Genomic DNA, 18685 nt, shown 5'->3' with positions numbered 1-18685 from the left:
TAGATTCAAACCTAGACTACGATAAAGAGCAAGACTTAGACCAAAACCAAGACCTTTTGATATCCCCCAGCCCCTGCGCCTCTTTTGACATTGCCTAACGCATTCTAAATTGAAGCAAACTTCATGCATTCTCCTAGTTAACAAATTCCATAAATGCTTCTAGCCCCTACAAACGCTCAACTATTCAAGTTAATATTTGACATATTCCGCACAATTTCATTGCGCATTTTCCACATTTTCACTCGGAAAAGTTGGGCCAAGTCAGCTGGCTTTCTAGTCGCACAGAAACAAATATTTGGCAAAAGAGCATAAATATAATGCGAGGCAAGTTTCGCCAGTCGCATGTCTGTGGGCTGTGTGCGAGCCCATTTACATCGATGAGTGCTCTTCGTTATGTAATGAACCGCATAATCGCAAATTTATGTGCGCCCATCAAAAAGCCAAATGGTTCTCAAGCGTTTTACACTTCAAAAAAACTACCTCTATTAACTCGGATAATAGAGGAGCCACAGCTCGGGTCGCTTGAGCTTTGGCTTATTGATTGTGAACGAGGCAGAGAGAGGGAGAGAGAGAGGGAGAGAGAGTGAGATGAGTGCAAGACAAGTGCTGTCATTTATTGTAAATTGTTCGAGTGTCAATTTATTTATAGCACGCAGCAGGCCGCTCTCTGCGATTCTCAGCGCTGGACACTGATGATGTGATTGGCGTGAAAAGTGCTAATATTAATTTGCTGCGATTGCAATTTGTGTGGGTTGTGTTTTTGTGGGAGTGGGGGAGTGGCTATGGGCAATCAGTGCGTGGCTGGGGCAATCAATTAGTTTTGTTGTGGCTGTTGCCAGGCGGCATTCATCAAAGTCAGTGGAAAGCTTAACTGACTTGCTGCCGGCCATTCATTTTTGTCATTTTCAATTTGACAGTCAACAGCAACAACAACAACAGCAGCAGCAATAGCTACAACAATGGCATCATTAATAACAAACAATTAAGAAGTTCGTGAATGACAGTCGAGAGTCAGAGCTAAGCTCTGTCTGTCTCTATGTCTGCTAGCCTGTCCAGCCGAACCGCATCATCATCATTCGCCGTAGGAGCAGAGGCAGCCACTGCTTATCCTGACAAAGCCCCAATGTCAGACCCCACGCAAGTTCGCTGCCAATAATCCCAGCCAGTGTGGTGGGGGGTGGTGGGCTGGTAATAGGGTATGGCTTGATATCTCACTCTCTATCTGCATTTAGGAAACCCAATTGAATCGGAATCAGCGCATGAAGCAAAGTCATGACGAATGATGTTTGCTGAATTTGACAAATTTCACGTTGCCACAGCAACAAATTCAGAACCAGCCAGCCACACCCACGCGAATGGCCGCCCACTCGCCAGCAATCTATCTCACACTCTCTCTATCTCTCTCTCTCTTTATATATATATATATATATATATATATATCTCGGGACAGGCTTTTACTCACAGCTACGCAAAGTTCTTATTACGATGCCACCTCGTTATATGCATCCTTTTATCTGCTCTTTCAGGCAGCATTTTCAAATTTGATTTACAAATGATTTTCAATTCGCCACGAAGCGCCTGACGTTGACAACATGTCAGCGAGTTCAAATTGCCAGGCGCTGCCTGTCGATATTCTACCTCCCTCACTCTCTCCCTCACTCTCTCTCTTTCTCTGTCTGTCTTTCTTGTTCCCTCTGGATTTTCTTTCTTTTATTTTTGGCATGCGTGTCTAACCTTTTATATATATTTTTTTGTCTTTCATATTTTTCTTCTTGCTTAAGCATTTCGTTGCTTAAGCAGCCATTACGTCTCCCTCGCCAGCTCCCTCAGCCCCGCCAACGCTTGCTTAAAGCAATCACCTCAGCTTATTGTTGTTGTTGTTATTTTGTTCAATGCTTAGGGCAACAACTTCTAATAAATGCGCCGAAAAGTGCTGAAAATAAACGAGCAAATAAATAACCGAAGCGTGCCTACCCTTAGTCCTTAGCCCAGGCAGTCACCTCAGCTGCTGCTGCTGCTGCTGCTCCTGCTGCTGCTGCTTCTGCTACTACTGATTCTTCTCCTTTTGCTGCTGCTGCTTCTTCTTCGTCTTCGTCTTTATTTTATTTTGGCCTGCCCCGCAGGTAAGCGAAACGCTTCTTCTGCTTCTGCTTTTATATTTTTTTAGCCGATTGTCGATGCCTTTGCATTGGTTTTCGTGGCTTCTGCGGTTCGAGAGTTGTCGCCACGCCCCCAACCAACCGCCCACGCGCCTGCCTGCCTGAATGGAGAGCCGCGGGCGCCCTTTGCGTTTTATTTTTATTTGCTATGCGCCCCGCCATCCGTTTCGTTTCGTTTCGTTTCGTTTCGTTTCTCTGTTTCATTCGCTTGCCTCTTTCACTCAGCCATTCATTCAATGGAGCTCCAACATTTTCACGTCTTTTATCCTGTGTCCTTCTCAATGTCCTGCCATTTGCCAACGCCACCGCCATCAATAGTAGTTAAATAATCCAAGGAAATGTATTTTTGTGGGCGTCGCCCACTCCCCCCTCCCCACCTGCCGCCACCTGTCACACAGCGCCTGGGCCTAGCGAGTCACTCATTTTTCCATTACTCGTTACCTTAATTTTTTGTAGCTAGCTGCGTCACTTTTTATATACCCTAGCTGGTTGAATGGGAGCTACGTTAGATACGTGAAAATATGGCAGAAACTTAAATAGGAATTAACTTATTAGAAGTTGTTTTGTTTATTGGAAAAGAAAGACAATAGAGATTGAAGAAAAAGTACTTAAAATGGAATAGTAGTCCATGGAATAGGAGTGAAGAGTCGTCTGCAACGTAGAGTCGTCGATGCAGTTTTATTATTATATTATTATATATAGAAGTAGTATATAGAGTAGTAGTATGATAGTCCTTAAGTAGTAATATAGTAATAAATAGAGTCATGGTATAGTAGTAAAAAATTGTGGAGTGAGAAGATTATTATAGAAATAGTAGTAGATTAGCAGTAGAAAATGGAGTAGCTATAATTGGTAGAGCAGCAATAAAATATTAAAGTATATACTGCTAAGTTAGTAGAAGACACAGTAGTAGCATACTATACTATTCGACTAGAAATAGTACTATTAGTAATACAGGATATAGCAAAAGAGAGAACAATAGTAAAACTTTGAGAGGGCAGTATTACATAGACAATAAAAATGTAGTAGTAGCCTGACTATTAGTAGTAGAAAGAGCAGCAGCACACAGCATTCATATAAAAGTAGCACAATAAGAGAAAAGGTAGTAGCTTTAGCAGCAGTTGAGGGAGTAAAAGAAGTCATGGCAGTAATTAAATAGTAGCTAAAACAAATTTACTGGCCAACAGTAAAGGAATATTTATTGAGCTAAATAATAGTAGACAAAAATAGTCTAAAGTAGTGGTATAATAGTATAGGGTATGTGTTAGTCTTGCTAACCAAGCCATTAGCAATATTTGCCAGCCACTTGTCCATTAAAGCTGCATGCGAATGCCACTCATAAATATTAAGTGCGGCTACTTATTTTTTCTCCTCTCTCTCTCTCTCTCTCTCTCTCTGCTGTATGTTTTTTGCTCCTTTTTTCTGAATTTCGTCTTTCCTTTTTTCTGACAGCCTTTTTGCGTCGTGTCGCCCCCTCGGGTCATAGATTATCGCATTTGATTTGAGTGTCGTTAGTATGTAGCCCTGCGGCAGCTAGAAACAACAAAAAAGTACATTTCGTATACATCGTAGTGTATATATATATGTATATATACTATATTTTGTGTGCGCAGCCCTCGTTGCCAGGAGGCGCTACGCCCACACCTCACGCCCCTCGACAGCCACGCAAAATGCTGCTCGTGCTGCGTTCTCCCCTGGGCCGCTATCGCGCTTGATAACTCGGACGCTGATAAGGCGAAATGGAATTTGTTTTAATTATAATTGGCTTTTCTTTTGCTTGAAGAGCTCTCTCGACTCTCGACTCTCAACTCTCGTCTGCCACCCCAAAAGCTTAAAAGTGCCTCGCAAATTTGTTTGTCAAGGACGCGTTGATTGCATTTTGTTGCCGTTGCTGGAGGTAAAAGCTGCTCGACTTAGTCCCAGATGCTGTGATAGCTGCGTTCAGTTCAGTTTAGCGGTATTATTAATATAATTAAAATGTACTTGTGTTACTTACATCTCTTACTTGATAATTAGCTTAAATTAAGTTTTGTCGAAAGCTACGAAAATTATGCCGAAGCGTGTCAAAATGTGGCCAGCGATGGCAGCAGACTGAGAGACCTGGCTCAAGCCAATTGGTAACGGTATCAAAGGCTAATAGCACGCAATGTGAACGAGAAACGCTTTGCTAGTTAACTCTGGCCATGTTCGGCTCGAATGGCATTTCCCTTATCTAACATTTTGCTTATTCAACTGCAATTTCTGGCCAGCCCAGCCCAGCCCCAAGTCCCATTGCGCACTGCCATCCACTTTGGGAGTCAAGTTCTGTTCAAGTTATCCAAGACTAATATTAATATTACGATGCTGCTCGCTGCTTGCTGCTCTCGTATCAGCATGTGAACAAAACGCAAATCCAATTGCCTGCACAAAAACAATTGCTAGGCAGCTGCTGGGGCTTGGCTTCCTATGCTATCCAATCCGGGCTGCATTATGCACTCTGGTGAGCGGGCTCGTAGTTGCTTTTCAATTGCGGTTGCCTGGACATATTGAAGATAATCATCAGACAGACAGACAATCATTCCTTGCAGCTGCCTCAAGTTGTTAAAATGGAGCACTTTGGAGCAGCCCCACCCGTTGCTGGCCACTCACTTCCGAGTCGGACTCCTCACGACATTTCAGTTGACATTTCAGCATCAATTGTAGACGAGTTGCCTCATTGCAATTCAATGTGCACTGGCATTTGAGCTCGCCATAGTTTTGCAATAACTATAAGCATTAGTTTAATTTTAAATACGTTTTCTATTCTCTCGAGTGAATCCGTACGCAGCCAACTCAACTTGTTGAATTTGAATTTATTTGTAAAGCGACGAGCAGCAGCAGCAGCAGCAGCAGAGGAATAGGAGCAGAGCAGCTGCAGTCGAGTCTTTGAGCAAGGATGTAAATGTAAATGTTATTCTTGTGCATTTATTCCGTTTTAAATTTTAATTATTTTTAGCAGCAGCACTTGGACATTTCCTTTTGTTGCCAGCTACCAAGAAAATGCTGTTGAAATGCAAGAAAGTGACTGAGAAAGAGCGAGTGAGAGAGAGAGAGAGAGAGAGAGAGAGAGAGATAACTGAAAGGGTGCTTGGCGCTGGCACTTGAGTTTGAAAAGCAATTATTGTTGAAATATTATTTACATATTTTGCTCATACATACATACATATATATGAATCTATATATATCTATGTATATATATCTTGTTCCATTCTATCTCTTTGGGCATCTGTGGCAGCTGCCTTCGTGTCTCTGCTGACTGTCTTAATGCTCATGGGGCGTATGAGTGTTATGCAAATGTATTGCAGATAATGCAACATAATGTGGACAGTGCAACAATGCGACAGCCCCTCCCCCCCCCTACATTGGCGAATTATGAAAGCAAATAGAAATGCGTCAAGGATTCACTTTTGAGACAAAGGAAATACTTTTCTATGCAAGCGAGATGAGTTAATAAGAATCATAAATAATAGCACAATTTGCATGCCGAAATAGCCTATTTGCAAATGCTTTGCCTTTGAGTAGGCTGCAGATGGACATTTAGGTGCATAAATTTAAGCAGATGCATAATGAAAGTCTGGTCGAATTGAAGCTTAGCTAAGGTTAAGTCGGATAGCAAATGATGTTGGTATGTGCATTCAATTTAATATGTGAATGGAGCAAATGATGTTTCGACATAAGTCGTAGTAAATGATGAACTATTTGTTAAGTTATTGGAAGATTATAGAGGATTAAGTCATTATTTTTAGAAAAACAGCACTCGAAGTTGTAGTTGTAAGAGTGGGCATGGCGCTATCTCTGTGCTTGCTCACTTCCTGCTCTCTCTCTCTCTCTCTCTCTCTCTCTCTCTCTCTCTCTCTCTCTCTCTCTCTCTCTCTCTCTCTCTCTCTATCTCTCTGTCCTCTCCCTTGCTGTGCGTTTACTTATCGAAAATGAAATGAAGGCATTGTTAACATGTTTGGTCATCTGATATCCCTATATCAAAGAAAGCAAGTCGCATGTTTCTATTTATATGTAATCTATATTAGGCATGCGTTCCTTTGGAGTCAAGAGGCAGTCGATGTTGAGCCCACCATATTCAGATGTTGACTCCGAGAAGGCTTAGGTCGAGGCATCTACCAACGCACACAACTGAGATGCCACTCAGTTATAAAAGTATTCGACTTCTCTCAATACAATTACAATGACCTATGCTTAGGCTGACTAACGCAGAGAGATCTGCCTGAGTATGGAAGATGTGTAATTTATACAGTAATTGAATATAATTCAGTTGCTCTAGTAAATACTCTCTGTTCGTCATTTTTATATGCCCGCTGCATAGACAGTCGAGGTATAACCTACTGAGAACGAATTCGGAAGCCGATTTATACTTTTTCTCCTCTTACAACATGTTTGGAAACAATGAACAATTCTGAACTATTTCATTGTAGCTCGACAAACTCAGTTTTCATTTAAATAGCCTTCAGAAGCTCAAGAAGCGAATGGGCTGCTGCATTCCATTCCGCGCAGACTGTAACAAGATATAATAGAATATAGTAATAGTATTCTTAGGCAAAAGTTGCTCAAACTCTCAACATATATAGACTCTCACACATAATCTACAATACATTAACATATACAATATACGCATAGTCAATTTAAATCTAGCTAACTCTGCTCTCACTCATTTGTCCTCATCCCACTTGTGCTCATGTTCGGCTTATCAAACACCTTGCATTATTATATTCAATATTAACGCCAGCTGTTATTCATCTATGCAGCAGCTGGACTCGATGCAAAACCCATTTGAAAATCAACTGATTTTCCACTTCAGCATGTTTACAGCGTGAATGTGAAATGAAAATATGTGCACTTACCTTTAATTATACAGCCAAGTGAGAATATAGTTTTTGTTGCGCCAATTTGTTAGCATACGCATATGAATTTTCCTATTTTATTTCAATTGGAATTACACTTCTTCTGGTTTTTCGTGGCGCTCGCGTTTTTGCATTTTTCAACGACCGCACATAAATTCCCGAACTGCTGCACATAAATCAACAAACGGGCGCTCAATCAAAATTCCCGCTGTACACACGGCCATGGTGGGCGGTGGGCCGATGGGCGTGGCGTGCGCACACATACATATATTTATATAGCAGCCACAATAAAATGTGAATACAGAAAAGGGCCGCATATTGACGCAATCAATAAAAACACATTAAACTTTGTTTGCCAAAAACGAAAAACGAGTAGCAACGATTAAGAGCAGTAAAAGGCGAGTGAGTGAAGTGAGAGAGAGAGAGAGAGAGAGAAAGGGGAGAACAACTATCTGATGCAGATTAATTAAAAGTGTTGAGCTGGCTGAAAGTGCAGAAAGGCAAACATGCTCGAATGGCAAATACCGAATGCTTCACAGTGGTGGAGAGAGTGAGAGAGAGAGAGAGAGGGCGAGGGGAAGAGTGTGTGAGTGAGTCTCTGTGTAGCTATATCGAATCCTGTTTTCCAGTAACAGAAGCAGCCGTAGCAGCAGCAGCAGCAGCAGCAGTAGCTCCCCTCTTTTTTGCTGTCACAAGTGCTGTCCAACAGGGGGCACATAAAGCGATTAACTCAATAAAGCGAAAGCGTAAAAACAAAAGTGACAAAGTGTGCAACAGCAGCAACACAATGCAAACAAACAGCAAAAGCAGCAAAAGCAGCAGCAGCAACAGCAGCAACAGCAGCAACAAGGGCAACAAAAAGGCGCATTACGTATACGCGACGTTGGCCCAAAAAGCCGCGACATTGTCAGGCGCAGTGGCTTAAACGCAAGTGACCAAAAACATGCGGCTTTAAACTGGCCGTATAGCCAAAAACTACCGCAGCAGCAGCGACAACAGCAGCAGCAGCAGCTGCTGTTGGTTAATGCGAACAGCAACTGCAAGTGACATGAAGTTGCCATCAAAAGGATGCACATTATGACATTTTGGCGGCCCGCAGGCACTGAACTTAAGCCCATCCACCCAATTTGTTGGCTGACACTTGACATTTGGCCATTGGGTGGTGGGCGTTGTGTGTGAGCTCAAAGTGCAGCAACAGCTGAGGGCGGCTGACAGCCAACGCACTTGCCCGCCAGTCGCTCATATTTCAATAAAAAAACGGACCAGATATATATATATATATCTATATATATATGTATATCTGCAGCTACCGCAGCTGCGGGCTGGTAACACTTCCGTCTCAACCTACAGTTCCTGTTCGCCTGCACTGCTCCGGCCGGCCTGCTTAGCCAACAATGGCAGCAGCCAACAAGCAGCGAGTCAGTGTCCAGCATTGCGTTTTAATATTATCCACTTTGGGGCCTTCCTGTTGCTGCGTTGCTTCCGTTTGGCTGCTGTCGATGCGGCTGCGGCTGCTTGTTGTCCTTCCTCTACTGTAGTTGTTGCTGTTGTTGTTGTTGTTGTTGTTGCTGGTGGCAGCATTTCGACGCGCAATAAATTTGATTGCAACCCATTCGCCTGGCAAACAAATCTCGACAGGGCACAGTGGAACGCTTAACTAAGTGCAGCAGCTGTAAAATGTGATGAAGATAAAGTGGAATCTTATGGGAACGCTTATAAAAGTAATTTTGATAGGCTAGAGGCTAGTCGAGGGTTTTATTAAATCATGTTGAGGTATTCTCAACAAGGACTTGGAATGCGTAAGGAGCATAAAGGCATTATAGAAAGTTCTCAGGACCCGTGGAGTAATAGATATAGGCGGCTTAAGGAAAGCAAGCATAAGTAAAGATTGCAGAACAAATCCCGCTTCAAGCATTAAAATAAATATGGATTCATAAATTTTTTGACTATAAATATAGAATAAAGCATTAACTGAACTTCATAAATCTATCTAAATCTTCTTCTGTTCTATTAAAATTTTTGTCTCTGGTTTAATCTTAGTCTTAACTAATGGTTGTTCGTTTAATTCTTGTTGATCTGTTAGCATACTCACTCCGTTTTGATACTGACTCCCTGTTGCCATTGCTCAATTGTTGCTGCTAATTTTAGATTAACTCTAAGCCTTAGTCAATACATAAATGAATTCGCCCTTAATTTCCATCCGCTTTGCAATATTGTTGGCCCACAGTGCCGCCCACTCAGCTGTTGGGTGTGCCATACACAACGAGCCAGCGAAATCCAATATTTACAGCATTTATTTGCCTTTTATTTTTAATCGAATACTGAGCAGTCCGTGGTCCAGCTGCCAGCTGCTCTGGTTGCTTTTGGAGCTCTACATCACTTCCTGACCTGCCCTTGTGGATAGCTCCAACTGCTGCTGCTGCTGTTGCCTCTGCTGTTATAAATTGTCTGAAAGGCGCTTTACAAGGTTTTTCATATCATATTTTATTATTACGCGGTTTTCACGCCCTTTGCCGCGCTTGATAGGCAGCCGTGAGCAGGAGTCGGGAGTCGCCTTTGCAGTTTGGACACGGACTTACGACTCGCAGCACGCAGTTCGGACCTCGGTTACCCGTTCCTCCCAGCATTGCTGAGACACCTCGGCGAACGCCGCTGCGACTCTGGAGAGAGTTCACCTCGAATGTCGATGCGTTGCGTTAATTTTGCTTTTATATCCCAGCGACAGCAACAAAAGTCTGGGAACATTTTTTATTTGTTGTTTTCTCTTGTTGTTGGTTTTTTTTTTTTCGTCTTTTCGTTTCGTGTTTTATGGATGCGCGCAGATTTGCCGAGCCAGCCACACAAGAGTTATTGCAAAAGTTTTTACAGCTTAAGTTGCAGCTTGTTGCGAGCTGTTGTTGTCGTCGTTGTTGTTGCTGTTGTTGTTGCCTTTAAAATTTTCTCTAGCGTTTTTCATTGTTAAGTTTTGAAAGTTCGCACGCGCACAGCTGGTCAAGTTCGACGGCGTAGGTGGCTGCAGTGGAGTGCGGCTGGACTTGAGACGGATGTGGCCCGGGGCAAAGACTTGAGGTCTAGCCTCAGTCCTCAGTGCCAACCTGCTGCCCCTTTAAATATTTGATGGCACTTTGATGTAAATATGTTATTACGAGAGCTAAGACAGGTTAATGCGACCCGACCTTGTCCTGGGGATTTGCATTGAGCTCAGCAACTGAGAGCTGAGAGCTGAAAGCAGTTAGCTGCAAGCATAAACAACTAAGAGAGATGCCAAGTTTTAATTGCTTTTCCAATGGATTCACTTGGCACTCGTGTGCGCACAGACACCGTCAACCTTTCACCTATGGCCAGTGGCCATTGTGGCACAGCTTGAAATGCCACACACACTCACACAATGGCAAGTGGCAAGTGGGAGGGGGGGGTACGAGGACGACTAACTAACCGAGTGACTGACCAAGCTACAACCAAAACCCCCAAAACCGAACGAAAACCCCAAAACGAACCGAGCTAGCAGCCAGCCTGGAGACACCTGACTCGTATCTCACTTCTCGCATCTCGCGTCTCTTGCCCCGCGCCTGCAGACAATACAACAAAGGCGAGCAGTGTGCCTGAGACAATTGCGACTAGGCGCAGGCCTAATTAAGCTGGCGACGCTCACTCGACTCGACTCGACTCGACTCGACTCGACTCGACTCAAGTGCTAACCGCAATGGCAACTGAGAGAATATTCCATTGAGAATTGATATAATATAAGCAACATTAATTATGTGTAATTTAAACGCAGCAAAGGCGACGCTTTAATTGCCCGACAACTCGTCCGAGTCCGAGTGTCCGCTGTCAAGACGGAGTAAACAATGCGCACGGGCCAGGCCATAAATCAGGCAGAGCAAATGCCCCTCGGCTCAACACCTGAAGCCGTGCAGGAGAGGAGGCAGGAGAGGAGGCGGCTGACATGGCATAAGAGTCGCTCACTTAGGTGTTATAAGCCGAGGTAAATGAGCGGCAGACGGGCTCTGCTGCATGCACATGCAGCCGTGCCAATTGTAGCCAGACAGGCAGCAGTCAGTGCGAGCATGGGAGAGCTTTGGCATAGGACATGCCCAAACAGGTGGACGCAGGACAATGGGCAGACGAGCTGGGGACAAACGTGCCGGCGAGCTTGTGGTTTGCATTGTGACATATGAAATTGCTCTGCTGCCGCTATCAGTGTATATGTGTGCCTCTGTGTGTGTGTGTGTGCGTGTGTGTGTGTGTGCTCATTGTTGCTGTTGTGGTCATTGATTGCCTGCAATTTGCATTTCTAGACATGAACACAACCTCGACGCTCGACGCTCATACAAAATGAATGATGAAGCGCCGGACAGGTGCGACAGAGACAACTTACCGCCTGCCGACTGCCGCCTGCCAATGGCAAAGCCAACGCCCACGCGCGTAATCAGTGAAAATTGTTTTTGGCCGAGCCGCACATGGCCTGCTTTAATATGCCAAAGCAATTCAGACGAAATATGAGAGTCAGCGGCAAGGCAAGTGCATATGCAATGAAAAGTTCTGCGAAAAAAATGTCAATTCAGCGAAAAAGTGCTTGGTAATTGATGTAATTTGGCCACTGTACTGGCACTGGCCGCGCTGCACCCATGCCAGAGTTCACAAAACTTTTGCAGCACTTGGGCGGAAAATCCTAGCGCTTAACTAACTGCATGCTTACAATAGTGTTGGAAATCGTGGGGATTAGTTCAGATAGCTGCAAATGAATGTGGATAAATAGCAAACGGAATTCTAGAAAATTCAGTTTGGCTATAGCTGATGTGTGGACAGAGGGGAAACTTGAAATGAGATTTGGATTAAAATAGAAATAAGAATTCCTTATGTGGGAATATATTAAGTAAGAGAAAGAAAAAGAGAGACAGAGAAAGAGGGAGAGAAAGTGAGAGAGAGAGAAACAGAGAGATATATAGACTTTATGTAGCTAATCTTTCATAACATAATTAATTTTAAGAGTTTTGACCGCCTATCTTTCGTACTATATACTTATACAGCTTTCTAGAGGGAATGGACATACTTCCAGTTGTCTTTCCATTCTTTAATATGTATGTCTATCTGAGAACCTAAGGGAATACGACCCTTTTTACAGATATGTACATATGTACATACATATATCCCCTTATTCCTATATAATATCTAACTTTATTTACTTTTAATATGAAATTCAGATTATTTAAACATTTGCCACACTTTAAAAGAGCTATCGATCATATTTAGCATCTAGTTATATGCAAAGTACACAGAAATATCCAATATCAATAGCAACTAGCTCGCAATTATAAACATAAATGCGCGCAAATTATAATTAAACGAAAATTAATCATACGCCGCGTTGGCCCAGCTTGTTCACACGCTCATTTCATGGCATCAGTCACTCAGGCAGTCAGTCAGTCAGTCAGTCAGTCAGTCAGCTCGTCCGTCAGTCAGTCATGCATATGACGACGCATTCATTACAATGGTGAGGCAGCAGCAGCAGCTACCACGTTGCACGGATTGATGGACGAAGCAAAGCGGATGGACGCATTGAATGCATTCAGTTTGCGTTTGCGTTTGCATTTGCCGTTTTGCCATTTTGCCGTTAGTCAGTGCGTTTTTCACATGGCTTTTTCCCCAGTTCTTTTGGTTCCTTTCCCATTTTCATATGGCAATGGCACATTTTGTGCATTCAGAAGGAAATGAACAGCAGCAGCAGCTGCAAAGAGAGTGAGAATTATAAAAATTGCTGCATTGTTGTAAAACAAAAAAAAAGGAAAGAAGCAGAACTGTATATATATATACATGCACACATACGTTGGGTATATAAAATATGAAAGTGATGGAAAATTAAGGGAAAGAAAAATGGGCAAAACAGGAAAAAAGAAACGAAATGCAACACAGAAATTAATTTCCGTTAATATGGCACACAGACAGCCAGCCTGAATGTGAGTGTGTGAGTGTGTGTGTGTGCTTGTGTGTGTGTAGGGAGCCGACAAAGGGAAATGCATGTTTCGGAAGTTGAAATTTTCTTAATTGGCATTTTAATTGAAGCCATCGAGTGGCTGCCAATTGGCAAATGAAACAACCAATTAGACAACCTAAGTCGCTCTGGGGATTGTCCATTCAAATAGACAACAAAAACAGCAACAACAACAATGACAACATCTAAACTAAAACACTTAAATTTATATTTAATTTGCGCAATTTTCATAATTTTTCGCAATTTGTCAAAATGTTCGCGAATGAATTTCATTTTGTGGCAACATTCCAAATGCAAATCACATTTTTCATAACAATTTACAGAGTGAAAAAGAGAGAGAGAGAGGGGAGAGCGAGAGAGAGACAATGCTTGGGGGCCTCTTGGTAAATGGCAAACAATCCATTAGATGTGCCAACTACATGCGTGACTGGACACCAATTTTCCCCCATGGCGCTGGATTCACTAAACAATTTACTTTCCAACTGGGAACGCGTTAGAAATCAAGGAGGGTTGTGGGCTTTGGGGTGGAGCTGTTGCTGTTGCTGGGAGGCTCTGTCGGCGTTAGAGAGATGCAAACGTAAAGCTAACAAACCAGAAAATCCGTGATTATTTATTAATTTGGCAAATTATTCATGCGACGCGCCAGCGCAAATCTGCTTAGCTAAAAGGTGGTGGACGAAAGCGGGGCGGCTGGGCGTGGCATGCTGTTAGCCTGGTGTTAGATGGAGTAACTGCTGTGCAGCCTAAAGGGCACGCTTCGCAATTGTATGTGGGCCATTGTCTCTGTGTCTGTCTGTTCATTTGTCGGTTAGTTGGTTTTGTCATGCCCCAAAGTTGTTGTTAGTTTGTAGCACTGCAAATTGTGTGAGCCACAGTGGGGCAAATGGCAATGGCGAGTGCTGCAAGTAACGATTTTTCCCTGATAAAGCAGAGATGTATTTATCTTCAAATCAATTTATTTATATTTAATATTTTATTTTATTATTATTATTTTTATTTAGTTTAGGGAAATTTTGTTTTTTATTTTATTATAAACATTTGTCCACAGTGCTACAATTTAACAAAATTTTACAACAGTCATGCGGGAAAAAGTTTTGATTTTCACGCACACTCACATACACACACACACACGCATCTACCGCAGACTGTGCCTGTTCTCTGTCACAGCCAGAGAACCACACTCTCAGTGCTGCTGTGGGCGTGGCCCTCGAGGGCCGCAAAACAAAAAGTTGTATTGCAACAATTTAACACAAGTTTGTGCCAAAATAAAATGCAGCCAATTTAATGTAATTTTATAAAAAATAAAATGCAATATAAAAATGGCAAATGTGCTATCTAATATTAAATAAATATAAATATTAAAAAGAAATAATAATATTTAAAATTAAAAAAAAAAGCATACAGAAATAAAATAAAAGCATTATGCTTAGATTAAAAAATATTTAAAAATAAATAAACAAATATAATATGAGAAAAAATATAATAAATAAATCCTAAAATTATAAGTATGTAATTATATAATTAATTACAAAATAAATAAAATATAAATAATAATAAATATATCAAATACAAATATTATTAAATAAAATAAAATGCCTCATATTTTAATTATTTTTTTAATTTATTACTAATTTTTTTAAATTATTTTAAATTTATTTAAATTACTAAAAATAAATAAATAATTTATGTAAATAGTATTTTAGATAAACTAAAAAGCTCAAATAAAATTAAATTGTATTAGACATAAGATAAAGCCAAACTAAATTCTCACTCTTAAAGCCCAAATCTGGTTGAACTAATTTCAAATCGAATTGTATTACAATAATCAAATTTTATATTTATACATAAGTATATGCACAAGTGCACTCTATTGTTTATATACTAGTATATTGGATAATGATAATTGCTTTTGATAAATTGTTGCACATTTAAATGCGCCCAAGGGCAATTTAACCAGCTCCAATCGAGTGAGCGCTCGAAATGTATAGTTATTAAAATAATTTTGATACATTTTGGCCTCCATAAATGCATATACATGTAGTATGTATATGTATGTATATGTATATGTATATGTATATGTATATGTATATGTATATGTATATCAATGTATTCATGCCATTTGTTTCGATTCGAGGTCGAACGGTCAAATGGCTTCTGCCAAATGCTCCGTTGCATATCTTTGTAGCTCGTTGTGTGGCATTAATGTGCATTACGCATAAATCAATAAACATTCAGTTGGCAATTAAATTGTTGCATACCAGCCACGCCCATCAAAATGCTGCATGCTGGATGCTGTATGCTGCATGCTGTATGCATCCATGCGGCATGCATAAATCAAACTAAACGTCTGCCATACATAAGCAAATAGTAGCTGCCTTCCCTTTTCACAAAATGCAATTGCCAAATGGAATGTATCTAGATACAATTGTATCTGCAGACTGTGCCATGCGTACGTTTAGCAGTTTGTTTAGTTTAAATTTACATGAAATTATTTCGCATAATAAGTACAATTCCACTCTCCATTCACTCGAGGCAAAATTTGGATTATAGCTCAGCGCTCAGCGCTCTTGATTGCAAAGGAATTGTCCCTGAGTCCTTCAGCGCCGATCTAGAGTGAAGTGAAGCGCAGCGAAGCCAAATTTGATTAGCTGCAGCTGCACACTTAGTCGTTGCCGCCTAACGAAGTTTCAATTGCAGCTGATTGCAAACACAGACACACAGGCAATGGCAACGGCGACGACGATTAACCATTTGCTACAGCCTCAGCGGCAGCTCCAGCTGCAGCTGCACAAGTGGCCCCAACTAACTAGCTCTGCAACACTCCATTTGGTTTCGGCTACTCTCGAGCAGGCGTTGGGGGCTGAAGCAGGCTCTAATCAAATTCAGTCGAGCTTAACAAGAGTCGGAAGCATGGAAGTATATCCATTAAATATGCATACATGCTCTTAAGCAACATCACACAGTGGTTGCGCCCATAGGCCAAAAGTCAAAAAATCCATCGCAACCAATTTTGACAAAACCCACACAAATTGACTCGTAAATGTCCAAACTTCTTAATGGCAAACCGGGTTTTTCTAGATTTTCACTGGTACTTTCTAAAAATAGCATTGAAATGCCGAAAACGTGTTCATTTTCGCACAGCTGATGCGCTCAGTAAGTTTTTTTTCACTTTAGCGTGGCATTTCAAAGTGGTCAGACGTTATCTTAAGTGGTCCAGATTAATTTTTTTAGTATGGATGTTGAAGTACAAGGTATTTACTCTGATTTCCAATTAAAATTACTAGTCAACTAATCCAATTGTTATTGTGAAATTAATTTGTTTGATTTAATCTTTTTATGTGTGTTTTTAAGCGTCTTTTTTATGTTTAGGTGGACTTTTAGTTATGATCCCACAAAATTCCACAGAAATGTTTTATATCCCCGTATTTGTCTGACTTTTAAGGTAATAAATGTGTTTAGTTTAGGTGCCAAAATTTGCCCATGCATTTATAAACGTAAATAAAGTGACGGCGTCTCCCATTATTAAAGGTCAGCTGTGCCCTGCGAAACGTCTGATTGGCGTAATGTTTTGTTGTTTTTGACTCTGTTTTCGTCGTTTGTGGTTATATATGATTTTGAAAATTGATTATTCTTTTATTAATTAATCATTTTTATTTGATTTGGTTGATTGAATTTCGTAGACAATTTTTATAGGTGTGTTTTTACGCGCCTATATATTTTTGATTTTTGGTGCACAACAAATGGAACCAATGCAGAAAAACTAAAGACACTGATAGAATTTTTACACATTGAAATTAAAAAGAGCCGACCTGGATGATTTGCCAAAGCGTATTTCGTTCATTTGTAAAAGATTCGCAACTTTTTGGCAAAAACACAATCGTACAAAATTCTCTGTAATGCAATATCAAAATATTTGGCTAAAAGAAAAGGAAACAATTTCATTGTGCTGTGACCACCGATCAATACCCAAACCAACTTTTCATCGAGTCAAAGAAAGTTACCTTGCACAAAAAAAAAAAAAAAAAAAAAAAAAAAAAAAAAAAAAAAAAAAATTATTGAACAGTACATTCCAATTATTATTAGAAGAGTAAATATATGTAAATATAATCATAGAACTTGATAATTTTAGTTTTTCTTACTATTTGCTTCATTTATTTTTAATAAATCATCTGTTTTGTTCTAATGTTATCTTAGAAAAAATTTTTTTGTTGAGGTTACGTATTGGTGTAGGGTGTTGGTGGGCTATACGACTTATTTAGGCATGCTATATTACTTATTATATTTTTATAGAATTTTGGAAAAAATTTCATCATTTTATCTCCACTAGAAGTACTTTTGGCCGCTCTCCCCATACAAGCGCAACCACTGTGCATCAGCTGCCCAGTAATGCTCTAGAGCTCGAGTTTAAGAATTACTTCTGGCAACGCCTTGATATTTCGAATTAAAAACTAAATACAAAATTATAATTTAATTTAAATAAATTGACTTATTGAGATATTAATAAATATTACAATTTAGGCCTATCTACATTGAATTGAAATATTTTTTCTAATAATAATATATCAGAGAAATATCATATTTCGATTTGCTCATATTAAATTATTATTATTATTTATTTGATTTTTTTTATTAAATTAAATATATTTTTAAATATTCAGCAAACAATAAAACTGACCTCGTTTAAGTTATTATTTAACTTGTTGTTTTTATTTATATTTTGATTGATTTTTTTACTTATTTATATGTTTTGGTTCCATTTGATTTGCATTTAATTCATAAAATATTTTGTAGCATACTTTTTGGGGCTCATAGATTTTCAGCTTGCATCGATTTATTTGCTCTATTTTTATTTACAGTGACATAAATAAAACGTGAATATATTTATAGCTACGTTAGAATAATTGTTTATGCAACAATATATGCCAATTAATTTATTTCCATATTTTTTGTTTACTTTTTTTTCAGGTAAGTCACTGCGATCCCATCAAAAAAGTCTGTAGAAAACCGGTAAGCTAACTCAATGGTAAATTTTAATATAAATGACTAAGCTGCAGCTTTACAGCAAATCCATTGCATGTTAAGCTCTATATAAGCTTGCCTTTATACGTATATACATATATATAAGTAGCCTGGCTAAGAGCAAACAGCATTGCGCAAACTTTTTAATTACATCTCGTAATTTAAAAGTTACGCAAAGTCCAATAAGAAAATACAAATCCCTGCGGCATTTAAATCTATTTATGTCGCTGCAGCTGCAGCAACAAACTAGCCACAGTCCGTGCCACTATTTGATGTACATAAGCATTATATATATAAATAAATATATATATTTGTGTATATACATATATATATATATATATTTTTTTTTTTTCGTGCCAGCTTTGTTGTTGCTTCATATCATATTTTAGCTCCAACTCCAACTTGGCTTATTTATAAAGTTATTGTGCTCGCCAGCATATTACATACCCTAGACCGAGGCATAAGGTATACTAGTGTGTAGTGAGTAGGATATATAACAAAGGGAGTTTTGGTTGAAGAAGTTTGCTGAAGTCTGCAGTAAATATTAAAAGTTAAGTTCATAATGATAGAGAAAGTTTAACTATTCCTAGAAAGTCATTATCCTGACTCTAAGATGTGAAAAATAAGACTATATAGGTTCAGAG

At 39.9% G+C, this 18685-nt stretch overlaps 1 protein-coding gene across 8 annotated transcripts in view; it reads left to right on the top strand.

Annotated features, from left to right (window-relative positions):
* The window catches only part of shep (RNA binding motif single stranded interacting protein alan shepard), a 159348-nt gene that overhangs the window by 83150 nt on the left and 57513 nt on the right, over window positions 1-18685 (top strand). The window lies entirely within an intron of this gene.

Source organism: Drosophila navojoa, chromosome 4, assembly GCF_054131105.1.
Source record: "Drosophila navojoa isolate 15081-1374.11 chromosome 4, UAZ_NAV_1.0, whole genome shotgun sequence".
Taxonomy (NCBI): domain Eukaryota; kingdom Metazoa; phylum Arthropoda; class Insecta; order Diptera; family Drosophilidae; genus Drosophila; species Drosophila navojoa.
This window is presented reverse-complemented; position numbering and strand designations above follow the sequence as displayed.